Consider the following 13,750-nt stretch of genomic DNA (forward strand, 5'->3'; position numbering starts at 1 on the left):
TGGGGGTTGAGTCCATCAGCAGCCTGCGTGTGTGGAGCAGACCAGCAAACAGCGCAGCACTGCATTCTCGACAGCACTGTCCTCTGTCCCCCTGGTGGAGGGGTAGACCTCATGGCCCTCGACAACAGCACATTGCACTGGCTACAGCGCCTGGAGGGCGTTACATAACTTCTGCTGCCTCAAACGCAAGAAGAAGAAGGTGATAAGGAAGTTAAATGCTCTCTCAAGCAACTAGTGGGTAAAGATACTTTGACACTTGAGATTGCATCTCTTGCAAACTTGTTTTTGGAAGATAACAATCAACTATTGCATTTTGAATATTTAAGATTTTTTGGTTCCGTACTTGTCAGGGGAATTTGACTAATGTCTTTGTTAATGTCTTGGTGCAATGTGTGGATCTGCATGGATGTGATAATTGTCATGCACTGCATAAACTGCTCTCGAGTCTTCTGCAGAATGCAACCTGTAATTTATTTTGCAAAATGTATCTGACCTACATTTTTTCTCATGCAAACTTTTCAGCCATTTATTTGAAAATCATTTCACAGAACCTTATCAGGCGATCAATGAATTGAAATGTCTGACTATTGATATCTGCCAGCATTCATGTATGTGGAAGTTAAATTAATACTGCTTTGGATATTTTTAAACAACTTAGGTAGCATCTTATTTTTAAAAATCTGCTTTACTTTGCTGCATACCTTGCAATCCTGTTTAATGAAGATATTTGTTTAAATGAATGTTTTAAAACAATTAGTATGGTGTAATAGTTGGATGTTCAATTTCCTTGGGTTGTGGACCAACCATATTGATACGACTGCTGAGACGACGTACCAAGTTCTCCACTTCCTTAGGAGATTGAGGAAATTTAGCATGTGTCCAATGACGCGCACAAACTTCCACAGATGCACCATCAAAAGCATATCTTTAAGTTGCATCACAGCTTGGCGTGGGAACAGTTCGTCCCAAGAATGCAAGAAATTGCAGAGTTATGGATGTAGTTCAATCCATCTCACAGACTAGACTTCCCATCATTGAGTCCATCTACACTTCAAGCTGCCTCGGAAAAGCAGCCAAATAATCAAAGACTTGTTTCACTCTGGGGTCATTCCTTCTCCCTGCTCCCATCTTTGCTCTACCTGTTGTACTTTAGTTTGGCTGATTTGAGTGATTGTATCTGTGTATAGTAGATTATATTTGTGTATAGTGATCTGTATTGGATAGCATGCAAAACAAAGCTTTTCACTGTACCTCAGTACAAATAAGTATAATAAACCCAAACTAAAGCTGCAATTGAAAATAGTAGATTTCCCTTGTTGAAACATACTTGGAACTTTAGAGCTAGATGAATTTAAATATTTCTCCAATTTTCAGCTGTCAAATGTTGTGATTATTTGTGCAACTTTTGTTGATGTTTCCTGAAAGATTCAAAGTTTAACTTATAAGGGGAAAGCCATTGCTCTCAACTTGCCATTTGATATTGTATTAGTTAGCAAATGCTTGTCTGAAGAAATGTTATAATTTCCAGCCCAGCTATTGGAAGGATGTCATTGAGTTGGAAAGGGTACATAAGAGATTCGACAATGGGCGACATGGTGGAGCAGCAGTAGAGCTGCTGCCTTAACAGTGCCAGAGACCCGTGTTTGATCCGGATTACGAGTGCTTGTCTTTATGGAATTTGTACATTCTCCCCGTGACCTGCGTTGGTTTTCTCCGGTATCTCTGGTTTTCTCCCACACTCCAAGGATGTACTGGTTTGGAGTTTAGGAAGCTGAGGGGTTACTTGTTGAGGTATACAAAATCATGAAGGGCATGAACAAAGTGAACACTCATAGTCTTTTTCCCCATGGTAGAGGATTCTAAAAGTAGAGGGCATAGGCTTAAGATTTGAGGGGAGAGATTTAAAATAGACCTTGGGCAACTTTTTCATTCAGAGGCCCGTGTCTCGGTTGAGCTGCCAGAGGAAGCTATAGAAACGGGTACAATTACAGCTTTTAAAAGCTATGTGGATAATTATATGGAAATGAAGGGGTTTTGGATATGGGCCAAATGCAGGCAAATGGGACTAGCCCAATATGCTAACTTAATGGGCATGGACAAGGTGAGCTGAAGAGTCGATTTATGTGCTCTACAACTCTGACTCAATGTTTTGTGTAGGAAAATAACTGCAGATGCTGGTACAAATCGAAGGTATCACAAAATGCTGGAGTAACTCAGCAGGTCAGGCAGCATCTAGGAGAGAGGGAATGGGTGACGTTTCGGGTCGAGACCCTTCTGAAGACCAGTCTGAAGAAGGGTCTCGACCCAAAACGTCACCCATTCCCTCTCTCCTAGATGCTGCCTGACCTGCTGAGTTACTCCAGCATTTTGTGATACCTGACTCAATGTTTTGGTATTTAAGGAAATACTGAAAAAACTCAATACATCTGTTTGCCTATTTAATGTGTCTGTTGTGCTAACATGAAGTTGTTGGTTGTACATCTTTGATTTAAAAATAATTAAATGCAAAGCAATTTCCCTGGTTTTTCTGTTTCTTGTGGCATATAGAATATAATACTTCAAAGTACCAGTCATCTGTAAATTCCAAGGGATTTGCGTTCTCTGGTGTACCTTTTTGTAACGGACATTTCGAAATGGATCACTGTTGTGTCTTGAAGGTTTGGTTATGTGACGGGATGATGTATTAAAGCTGTACTGTGACCAGAGAAGTGGGTACAGTTTCATCATGGTTATGCATGTATTTAACTTGGCTTTAAAAAACAATGATCTGTAAGCTCTGATGCTGTCTGAAGGAGGGTCCCACCCAAACCACCCATCCATGTTGTCAAGATATGCTACCTGACCTGCTGAGTTACTCCAGCACCTTTTTGTAAACCAGCATCTGTAATGCTTTGCCAATGTTGCTGTATTTATTGGGCTTTGAGAATTGAGATGCAGGATCCCTTCTTTGTAGCTGTATGGTTTGACGGTATTAGTTTTTTTTAAGTTTCTCTGACTCATTGGTAATCTGAGCACTGAAAACCATCCTATTCAAATTCGGCTTGACATTCCATCCAAAAGCTAAAAATAACTAATTTCGATTGTTATCTGATTTGCATCTGTTTTGCGATGAGAGAACTTTAAATAGGTTTATTGGATATGATGTAAGGTTGAAAGAATAGAGAACAGTACAGTGGAGGAACAGGCCCTTCGGCCCACAATGTCCGTGCTGAAAATATTGCCAAGTTAAATTAATTTCCTTGCCTGCATGTGAATTATATCCCTCCATTCTCTGCTTTTATATATGTGTGCCTATCTAAAAGCCTCCTGAATTCCATAATTGTATTGCTCCATTACAATCGGATTAAACTTCTGTACCCATTTCTATATCTGATCTATACCTCACTGTCTGCTTTGACAGCCTTACTCACTGCAACTCCAGTAATATTGGTGTCGTTTGCAAACTTACTAACCAGCCCATCTACATTTACATCCAAGTCGTTTATATATTTGCTTTCAAGTCACTTACCTGTTAAGCTCCAGATTTTATTTAACAGTATTTTGCAATTGCACTATAATTGAAGTCAGTTTGGTTCATTTACTGTTTTTATTTGTGGTAATTTAAGGTTGCCCATTTTTTGTGCTTCATAGTCAATGTTTGTAACTTGTATAAAGATAGCGCTGAGAACATAAATACAGTTCCCTTCCTAATCCTCCATTTATTTGTCCAATTGGTTTGATTTCAGCATTTTCGTTCTTGTAAAGTTAACACCTCAGATTTGGTAATAGTGATACATTCAAATAACTTGGAGCACTGTTGTGAGAGATTGTGGCTATTTTTAACCGTGTTGGTTTATGTTTCTATGTAGTTGCCATTATTATACAAAGGTTGGTTTACAAATGAGAAAATGGAGGTCATACAATATTTGTGAAGATCCATGATCAATAATGATCCATCTCCGCTTTAAAAATACCCAATGACTTGACCTCCACAGCCGTCTGTGTCAATGAATTCCACTGATTCACCACCCTCTGGCTAAAGAAATTCCTCCTCATCTCATTCTAAAGATACATTCTTTTATTCTGAGACTGTGCCCTCTGGTCCTAGATTCTCCCACTATTAAACCAAGTTTTAATACATGGTTTTAAAAAATGGCTCTTCAACATATTCAATCTATAAACTGAATTTGATTTGGCCTCTAAGTTGGTGAAGGTTTTTACAAAAATGGCTGTTTTTATATCATTCTTGGATTTTGGGAGTTTCTCAAAGCAATTGTGATTTTGTAAGTAAAAATAAATATGGCAATCATGCATGTGCTTATAGGTTGAAAATAATGGATGGTTCTTGGAGATGATAAAAAAAAAGTGATCTGAGGCTTGAACACATCCCACACAAGTAGTTACTGCAAACACTAACAACTGGGAACTTACTTTGACAGCTGTACTGCGGATAGGGATGAACTGGTTAATATAATGGTCTCCTACAGTATCAGTTAACCCAAAACAGCATTTCCTACTGATCAATATGAAGACTAAATGTATAAGAAAATAACTGCAGAAGCTGGTACAAATCGAAGGTATTTATTCACAAAATGCTGGAGTAACTCAGCAGGTCAGGCAGCATCTCAGGAGAGAAGGAATGGGTGACGTTTTGGGTCGAGACCCTTCTTCAGTCTGAAGAAGGGTCTCGACCCGAAACGTCACCCATTCCTTCTCTCCTGAGATGCTGCCTGACCTGCTGAGTTACTCCAGCATTTTGTGAATATGAAGACTAAAGCTCTGACAGAACCAATTCAGCATTACTGACAAACCTGTACGTCTTTGGAGTATGGGAGGAAACCGGAGCACCCGGTTACTTCCACTTACTAGAGATTACCTTCCGTGTACCAGAGTTGACAATAGCTGCTCTATGCTGAAGAGTAACTTGCTGTGGCAGGGGAAGAATTCAGAAATCACGGAACCTACACGGTGTCAGAGTAGGACAAGGAAATAGGCTTTGCAAAGTCAAAACAAGGAGCTAGGCATCAAATTAAGCAGAACATCAGGAGATAACATTTGGACTGAAATAACACCTATCCATGTTTTGGAGATACATTGTGGAAACAGGCCCTTTGGCACACAGAGTCTGTGCTGACCAGCACTAGTTCTGTCCTACACACTAGGGATAATTTACAGAAGCCAATTAAACTAACCGAACCTGCATATCTTCGGAATGTGGGAGGAAACCGTGTGGCACGGTGGCACAGCGGTAGAGTTGCTCCCTTACAGCACCAAATACCTGGGTTTGGTCCCGACTACGGGTGCTTGTCGGTACAGAGCTTGTACGTTCTTTCTGTGACCGCGTGGGTTTTCTCAGAATTAGAATAACCTTTATTGTCATCCAAAAAAACAAGTCTTTTAGACGAAATTCCATTACCCACAGTCCAACAGTAAGAGCAATAAAAATAAGCAATAACCCACACAATCACAAACCAACACAAAACAAAAAAAAGAAACATCCATCACAGTGAGTCTCCTCCAGTCACCTCCTCACTGTGATGAAAGGCCAAAATGTCCTTTCTCTTCCCCTGCCGTCTTCTCCGGGTGCTGCAGTTTTCTCCCATGCTCCAAAGACATGCAGGTTTGTAGGTTTGGCATAAATTAATCCTAGTGTGCACAGGATAGTGTTAATGTGCGGGGATTGCTGGTTGGTGTGGACTCGGTGGGCTAAAGGGCCTGTTTCCATGCTCTATCTCTAAATTAAACTAAACGACGCCATTCTCTACCGCATCTTCACAGTCAAGTAGGCACCATCCTACCACTGCCATCACTCCATCATATAAGCAAGCCAACATTAAGATTTAAGGCATGTGAGAGTAATGTTAAATTCTCATCATCCACGAGTTTTTATTTAAATCATGAATTTTTCATTTTATTGCAGAATAGTCTATTCATTGCAGTACATGAAGTATGATTGGTTTAGCACGTGCCAAAGGGCATTCTGAAATCAGGCATTGTTGCCAAAACAGTAGGTTGCCTGGTGATGGTGAATGGAACATTTCAACCAATAATGATCTGAAAGATAAACTTAGAACAAAATGCATTTGCCTCAAGGTTGCATTAAAACTTCTGTTTAGTGGTAATGTGTAACAATGAATTTTTGATGTCATTTGCTTTGTGCATTTGAAAATTTAAGCCACCTAGCTAATTGGATTAGAAACATAGAAAATAGATGCAGGACTTGGCCCTTCGAGCCTGCACCGCCATTCAATATGATAGGCTGATCATCCAGCTCAGTAACCTGTACCTGCCTTCTCTCCATACCCCCTGATCCCTTTAGCCACAAGGGCCACATCTAACTCCCTCTTAAATATAGCCAATGAACTGGCCTCAACTACCTTCTGTGGCAGAGAATTCCACAGACTCACCACTCTGTGTGTGAAGAAATGTTTTCTCATCTCGGTCCTAAAAGACTTCCCCCTTGTCCTTAAGCTGTGACCCCTGGTTCTGGACTTCCCCAACATCGGGAACAATCTTCCCGCATCTAGCCTCTCCAACCCCTTAAGAATTTTATATGTTTCTATAAGACCCCCCCTCAGTCTTCTAAATTCCAGCGAGTACAAGCCTAGTCTATCCAATCTTTCTTCATATGAAAGTCCTGCCATCCCAGGGATCAATCTGGTGAACCTTCTCTGTACTCCCTCTAAGGCTAGAATGTCTTTCATCGGATTAGGAGACCAAAACTGTACACAATACTCCAGGTGCGGTCTCACCAAGGCCCTGTACAACTGCAGCAGAACCTCCCTGCTCCTATACTCAAATCCTCTTGCTATGAATGCTAACTCCCATCATCCTGTCGACATTGTGTGCATGATTGACTACCATTTAAAAGCCACCATTTCAAAGTGTCCATCATTTTGGTTGTGCTTATCTTTGATAGACACAAAAAGCTGTAGTAACTCCGGGACAGGCAGCATCTCTGGAGAGAAGGAATGGGTGGCGTTTCGCGTCGAGACCCTTCTTCAGATGTTTGAGTCATCTACAGTGTTTTGATTTACTGCAACTGTTAACTTGGTGAGAAAGTCTACTCTTTGACTTTCTTAGCAAGTTAACTGGCAGTAAATCAAAACACCACACATTTTTTTGAGGATAACTCAGATAAGCACAACCAAAATGATGGACACTTTGAAATGGTGGCTTTTAAATGGTAGGTGATCATGATAAGAAAGTCTACTCTTTGACTTTCTTAATCAAAATACAGAAAATCAAAATACAAAATGTTTTAAAATTCATATTCTTTTTATCAGCCGGCAAATTGATTTTGAAGTCCTGATGATGGTGTCACAAAATGGATGCAGAATCTCTGGAGAAAAATGTCTTAGTACTATAGGATCAGAAGGGAAATAAATCCTTCTTAATGTTCAAGATCAAGATGTGGTTTCATGAGGCAAACAAACTTTGAGGGTGACAAAGCGTGGAAAGAAGGGAACGATGACCTGACAGGATTTTGATTTTGATTGCATGCTTTTAAATGAGCCCAGAATTGGAACCATGAGTTTAAAGAATTAATCAAATCCACTGCGGCGTTCAGTGGTTCAACGATGGAATTCGCTGCCGCTAGTCAGTGAGGCAAATAGCTGGGATTGCAGAGTGGGGCAGGGTTAAGTACACAAGGAAGTACAAGAGGTCACTTAGTCGTGTTGAAGAGTGGTAAGCACTGAATGTGGAATGGGCTGAACAGAATGTCTGGGTTAAGTACGGGGTGGAGCAACGGTAGAGTTGCTGCCTTACAGCACTTATGGCACCGGAGACCCGGGTTCGATCCCGACTACAGGTGCTGTCTGTACGGAGTTTGTACGTTCTCCCCGTGACCGCCAAGGTTTTCTACGAGATATTTGTTTTCCTCCCACACTCCAAAGACATACAGGATTGTAGGTTAATTCGCTTGGTATAAATGTAAATTGTGTCAGATTGTGCTAGTGTGCAGGACTCGGTGGGCCGAAGGGCCTGTTTTTACGCTGTATCTCTAAACTAAACTAAAGTACAGTGAAATTCTTATCCAGCATGCTTGTCTTTAGTGGTGTGGAACCAGCAAGTTTTGTGGGCTTTTGGAAGGCAGTTCCATTAAAACACCAACACTTTTAGATGTTAAACAGTATTACAATATTACAACCAGATGTTTATTGGCAAGTGGGAGCCAGGGCCCTGGTGCATGGAATTGGAACTCATTTAACATTACCGGGTGAGTTTGGACCAAATCATTGGATTGTGGATTATTGTAGTTTTGCTTCGGAATGTTTTTCCCAACTGTGAAGCCACAAACGAAGGAAGGTGTTTTAAAAAGTACCCCAAGATGCTTAATTCAGAAGTAAGACACAAAAAGCTGAAGTAACTCTGCAGGACAGGCAGCATCTCTGGAGAGAAGGAATGGATGATGTTTCGGGTCGAGACCCTTCTTCAGGCTGAAACGTCACCCATTCCTTCTCTCCAGAGATGTTGCCTGTCCCACTGAGTTACTCCAGCTTTTTGTGTCTATCTTCGGTTTACACCAGCATCTGCAGTTCCTTCCTACACATTTTGTCTGCTTAATTCAGATGTGCAACATGTCAACATATGGGATGTAGAAACTAACGGATTAACCACTTGTCCCCTGTGCACGGTCCACAGTTGCATACAATGACTTGGTTGGGATTGGACATGGATAGGAAAGGTTTGGAGGGACGTGGGCCAGACCTATGTAAGTGGAATAAGTTTGGTTAGGCAACTTAGAGGGCATGGATGCTTTTGGCTGAAGGGCTTGTTTCCTTGCTGTATATATGACGATAAAATTTAAGCAACTAGGTACTACTTTCCTGTGCATTCTATATCCCCTGATTTCCTTAATGCTCACATCTATTGATCAGTGAGTGCCTCGAATATATTTTGAGTATAGTGTACTCGATTTAGATAAATGCAGTGTTCCCTGCCCTCAAGGTGAATACACTTTTCCTCACTTTGTTGCTGAATGTCTGACTTTATACTTTGTGACTGACCCAAGTTCTGAACATCTCTCCTCATACATTATTGTGTTCCAACAATTTTTACTTTTGTGTTGTGCATGACCAAAACATTTACTGGAAAGTGAAAGGGGACGCAATGATGGTTTAAATTTAGAGTGCTGAAGTCAGCTGTTTTTATGTTTTGACTGGTTGTTTGAACGTGACTATTTGTAGGTTTGTTTTTAACTCCTGGTTTTTTTAAATCCTCGCTCATTCTCTGCAGCTTCAGCTAGAACTTCATTTCTGTGCTGTTCCAATTCTGTCCTTTGGCGTATGGCTGATTTTATTCACTTCCCTGTGTGTGCTTTGAGAGATTAAGCACTGGAAATTCCACACTAAAGCCCTCTTCCTCATTTTAAGGTAATTATACCATCCTTTTCTCAAGGCCTTTGATCAGTTGTTCAAATGTCTTGTGTGGCTCAGTATTGGATTTTGTTTTATTCACAAAATGCTGGAGTAACTCAGCAGGTCAGGCAGCATCTAGGAGAGAGGGAATGGGTGACGTTTTGGGTCGAGACCCTTCTTCAGACTGGTCTTCAGAAGGGTCTCGACCCGAAACGTCACCCATTCCCTCTCTCCTAGATGCTGCCTGACCTGCTGAGTTACTCCAGCATTTTGTGATACCTTCGATTTGTACCAGCATCTGCAGTTATTTTCCTACACAAAACATTGAGTCACAAAATGCTGGAGTAACTCAGCAGGTCAGGCAGCATCTCGGGAGAGAAGGAATGGGTGACGTTTCGGGTCGAGACCCTTCTTCAGACTGCTTGGTCTGAAACTTTTACTAAGTTAAAGCTACTTAATATAACTATAGAAACAAAAAAAACATACCTAATGGAAACTTTTAAAATGATAATCTTCCTTCAACACTGGTTATATGAAGAATAACAAAAATAATTGAAACTGGACTTGCCAACAATGGGAATTAAGTTCTTAATTTATTTGCTCCATTAATACATTAACACTGAATGTCAACGAGCCAGCAAATATTCCTTTCAGGCTTGAATACAAATTTTGTCCCTTTGGACTGTTTCATTGCAATCTCAAAAGTTCCATACAAAGTTAGGATCAAAAGTTTTGAGAATGTAGGTAAAAAATTGCAAATACAAAATTATCCGGTTCTGATTTTTGGATTTGTCCCCCAATTAGTTGTGGCACTTATTGAATGATTTTCCTAGACTTGGAAAGCTTAGAAAACAGAAGACAGGCTGAATTGGGAACTGGTTATTCTGGCTACACCATCATCACTTCAGTCCTGCATGTGACCCATGAAATTCTGTTTTAGATATGTTGAAATTGGGGAAGGGTGTTAATTCCTCTCCCTGTTTTAACTTGTTAAAATAAGTTGTACGTCATTCTTAACAGTTTCTATAAAAACTGACTGTAGGAAAGAACTGCAGATGCTGGTTTAAATCTAAGGTAGACACAATGCTGGAGTAACTCAGCGGGTCAGGCAGCATCTCTGGAGAGAAGGAGTGGGTGAAGTTTCATAGAAACATAGAAAATAGGTGCAGGAGTAGGCCATTCGGCCCTTCGAGCCTGCACCGCCATTCAATATGATCATGGCTGATCATCCAACTCAGTATCCCGTACCTGCCTTCTCTCCATACCCCCTGATCCCTTTAGCCACAAGGGCCACATCAAACTCCCTCTTAAATATAGCCAATGAACTGGCCTCAACTACCTTCTGTGGCAGAGAATTCCACAGATTCACCACTCTGTGAAAAAAACGTTCTCATCTCGGTCCTAAAAGACTTCCCGCTTATCCTTAGGTCGATACCTTTCAGGTCGATACCTTTCTTCAGACTACTCCTTAACCCTTTGACTTGAAGGATATGCAGGAAAAAATCCTCCTTAGATAAATTAAAATAGACTCCCATTTTCCACAAGTACAAAATAGTTTGCTACACGGGTGACCCATTAGGTTGATTGGATGAAAACCTCTGAACAGGACGAAATGGTTGATCGGCTAAATATTCAGTTCAGATTTGAAGACAAAAATCGCCAATCATTTTACCTTAATTACAAATGGTTTCTGTCAACTAGTTCAGGTTGGAAAAATCCAATTTCAATATTTTTTCTAACAAGGCAACTAGTTTATTAGGTTCCAACACTGAATGGCTTTTGTGAGCCCACAATGAATATATCTTGTTTGAGAAGAACTAGAAGAGCTACTTGATGAACTCAGGTTTATTTGCACATTTCGTTAAAAATGTCCTTCGCATTAAAATTGTCAGTTAATTGTCAGATATATTTGCCACCAGAAATGCGCAGAAACCGATTCTCATCCAAACCAAATCACTGAAACTATGCTACCTTAAGTACAAAAAGAAAGAGCATCACCAGGGACCCTGCTTCAAACTGACAACACAACAGTCTGACTCCGAATTCTCCAGCTTTAGGTTACCCTCAACGAAACAACCCCCCCCCCAACGCTCTTTATTCCTTCCCTCCCCCACTCACCCGAGCCCTGGCTGACATCACCCCCCCTCTATTATGCACTTACCCAATCTCTATACTGATGAGATTTTTTTTAAAAGGTTGAATATTTTGTCCGTTTTTATAGAAGATAGACACAAAATGCTGGAGTAACTCAGTAGGACGGGCTGCATCTCTGGAGAGAAGTAACGGGTGACGTCTCGACCTGAAACGTCTCCCATTCCTACTCTCCAGAGATGCTGCCTGTCCCGCTGAGCATTTTGTATCTATCTTCGGTTAAAGAGAAAATAGCTTTCTCACCTAATTTTTAGACTATTTACTCATTGCAAATAAAACAGCATAAATAGAGGCTCCTTAATAATGAAATACAGTAAGGTTTATTTTTGTGTTATGCTATCGCATAATTTTGTCATTTGTTGAGTGTTTGCTTCATGTCAGGCCAATAAGGAAATGGGACTTGACGTTTAAGAAGCTGATTAAATATCGTCATTACAAAAACTTGTCTGAGCAACTTCCCTTTGGTTCAAAATGAGAACCAAATCCTACAAATGACCATTTCTGCAATACAGAACAGGAGTAGTCTGGAGTAAAGTGTAGCTCTTTATTGTAATTAATGGTTAAATGATCAGTGCATGAATCATCTTTCAGTTTATAATTTAGCTGATGAATTTTTGTTTTGGAATTGAAAGCAATTTGTAAATTGGTGCACGTTATCAAACTAGGGGAAGGGATGGTGCAAAGGGCGTGTCTGACATTAAGGCCTGCAAGAATTTGCTTGTGGTTCATATTCACAGAATAGTTGAACACTAGCTAATGAATTTCAACACTGGTATTAGAGTTGTTATCGAAAAAATATTACATTGCATGGTAAATGGGTGAACGAGGCAGCACAATAAGTGGAATAATCAGGCTGTTAACAAAGAACCACACACTGTAATTAATTTATAGAAATGTGAAATTTGAAAATAGCAGAGACGCACTAAACCCAAATCAAATCATGGTTAGATCTGGAGTATTGTTCTATTCTGGTCACTAGTGCTTTATTTATAGTGCTTTATTTGTCACATATGCAGCTGCACAGTGAAATTCATTTTGCATATATTACACATGTGGGCTTCGCCATTTTGGCGCCCTTATTCGAAGTTCAGTCGGCAGGCGTGCTCGATGTACTGGAACAGTTCACGTGAACCGACATCCCTCCTCTCCTCGACCGGCCATCTTTGTGTCCCGGGGGCGCCTCCTGCTGCCTTACTGAAGCTACTGGCCAATCATAGAAGGGTCTCGACCCGAAACGTCACCTATTCCTTTTCTCCAGAGATGCTGCCTGATCCGCTGAGTTAATCCAGCTTTTTGTGTCTTATCTTCTGTTTAAACCAGCATATGCAGTTCCTTCCAACACTTTTTTTTATCGGTGACTGGATGCAATTCTTTAACTTTAAAATCCATTTATTTTTCTCGTTTAGTTTTATTTTGTGCATGAATAGATCTTTTTCAGTTATCATTTTCAAATGTGTGAATGATGAACCTGTATTCTATTTGCCATGTCGGTGAGTAGTTCTGTGAGGGTCACAAATCATTCAGTAGCTAGGTCGTTGAAGTGGCGTGGCACTCAAAAGGAGTGGCACTGAAAAATACAATTGCTTGTAGCATTGTGACCGCATTCTTGCTGCTTGTCTCCAACCCAGCTCTCAAATTTGGGGAAGTATTAAAGATCTTGTTATAGCTGTACACTTTGGGTTCATCTGCAGAAACAAGTCGCCCATAATGTTACGCGCTTTTTTGAGTCAGTTTCCTGTATTTAAATATGTTCTGTTGACTCAATTGATGCTGCCTGACTCACTGAGTAACTCCAGCGCTTTGTGACCTTTACACAATTGGAGTTGTGCTGGTGCTGAGGGCCCAGATATTAATTATCTGTATCTGGGATGCTTTCACGTTTTGCTGCTTGGTAGCATGCATTGCCACCCAGCTTTCAGTGAAGATATTGGGGGTGGGGTTAGATGTTGGGGAACTTCAGGTGGAATTTAGACTGGCTACGTGAATGGTTGAGGGCATGGTATAAAGAGGAATTGAGGCAGTGTTATTCACTTTGATAGAAAAAAGGAAATGGATTTTTTTTAAATTTAGTGGTTGAAATGTATTGGACTTGAGCCTGAGGGTTCCTAAACACTTGACTTGGGTGCATTGAGCAATATAAATACAGACCGTATATTGTCCTTTTATTGCCACAGGATCTGAGCACAAGAGTAAAGTCTTCATGGCTGAGTAGAGTGGGAACAACAAAGGTTCATCAGATTGATATGATGAATATGTCT

The 13,750-nt window shown here is 40.6% G+C and overlaps 1 protein-coding gene across 4 annotated transcripts in view; it reads left to right on the forward strand.

Annotated features, from left to right (window-relative positions):
- The window catches only part of LOC144610884 (tyrosine-protein kinase CSK), a 112,733-nt gene that overhangs the window by 14,516 nt on the left and 84,467 nt on the right, over positions 1-13,750 (forward strand). For 2 of the 4 annotated variants that reach the window (XM_078429854.1, XM_078429856.1), the window contains one exon: positions 9,220-9,356. The exons of the other annotated variants lie outside the window; for them this stretch is intronic. The gene's annotated coding sequence lies outside the window, so the exon portion shown is untranslated. The remainder of the gene's footprint in view (positions 1-9,219; positions 9,357-13,750) is intronic. 4 annotated transcript variants of the gene reach the window in all.

The sequence above is a fragment of the Rhinoraja longicauda genome, chromosome 38 (assembly GCF_053455715.1).
Source record: "Rhinoraja longicauda isolate Sanriku21f chromosome 38, sRhiLon1.1, whole genome shotgun sequence".
Classification (NCBI taxonomy): domain Eukaryota; kingdom Metazoa; phylum Chordata; class Chondrichthyes; order Rajiformes; family Arhynchobatidae; genus Rhinoraja; species Rhinoraja longicauda.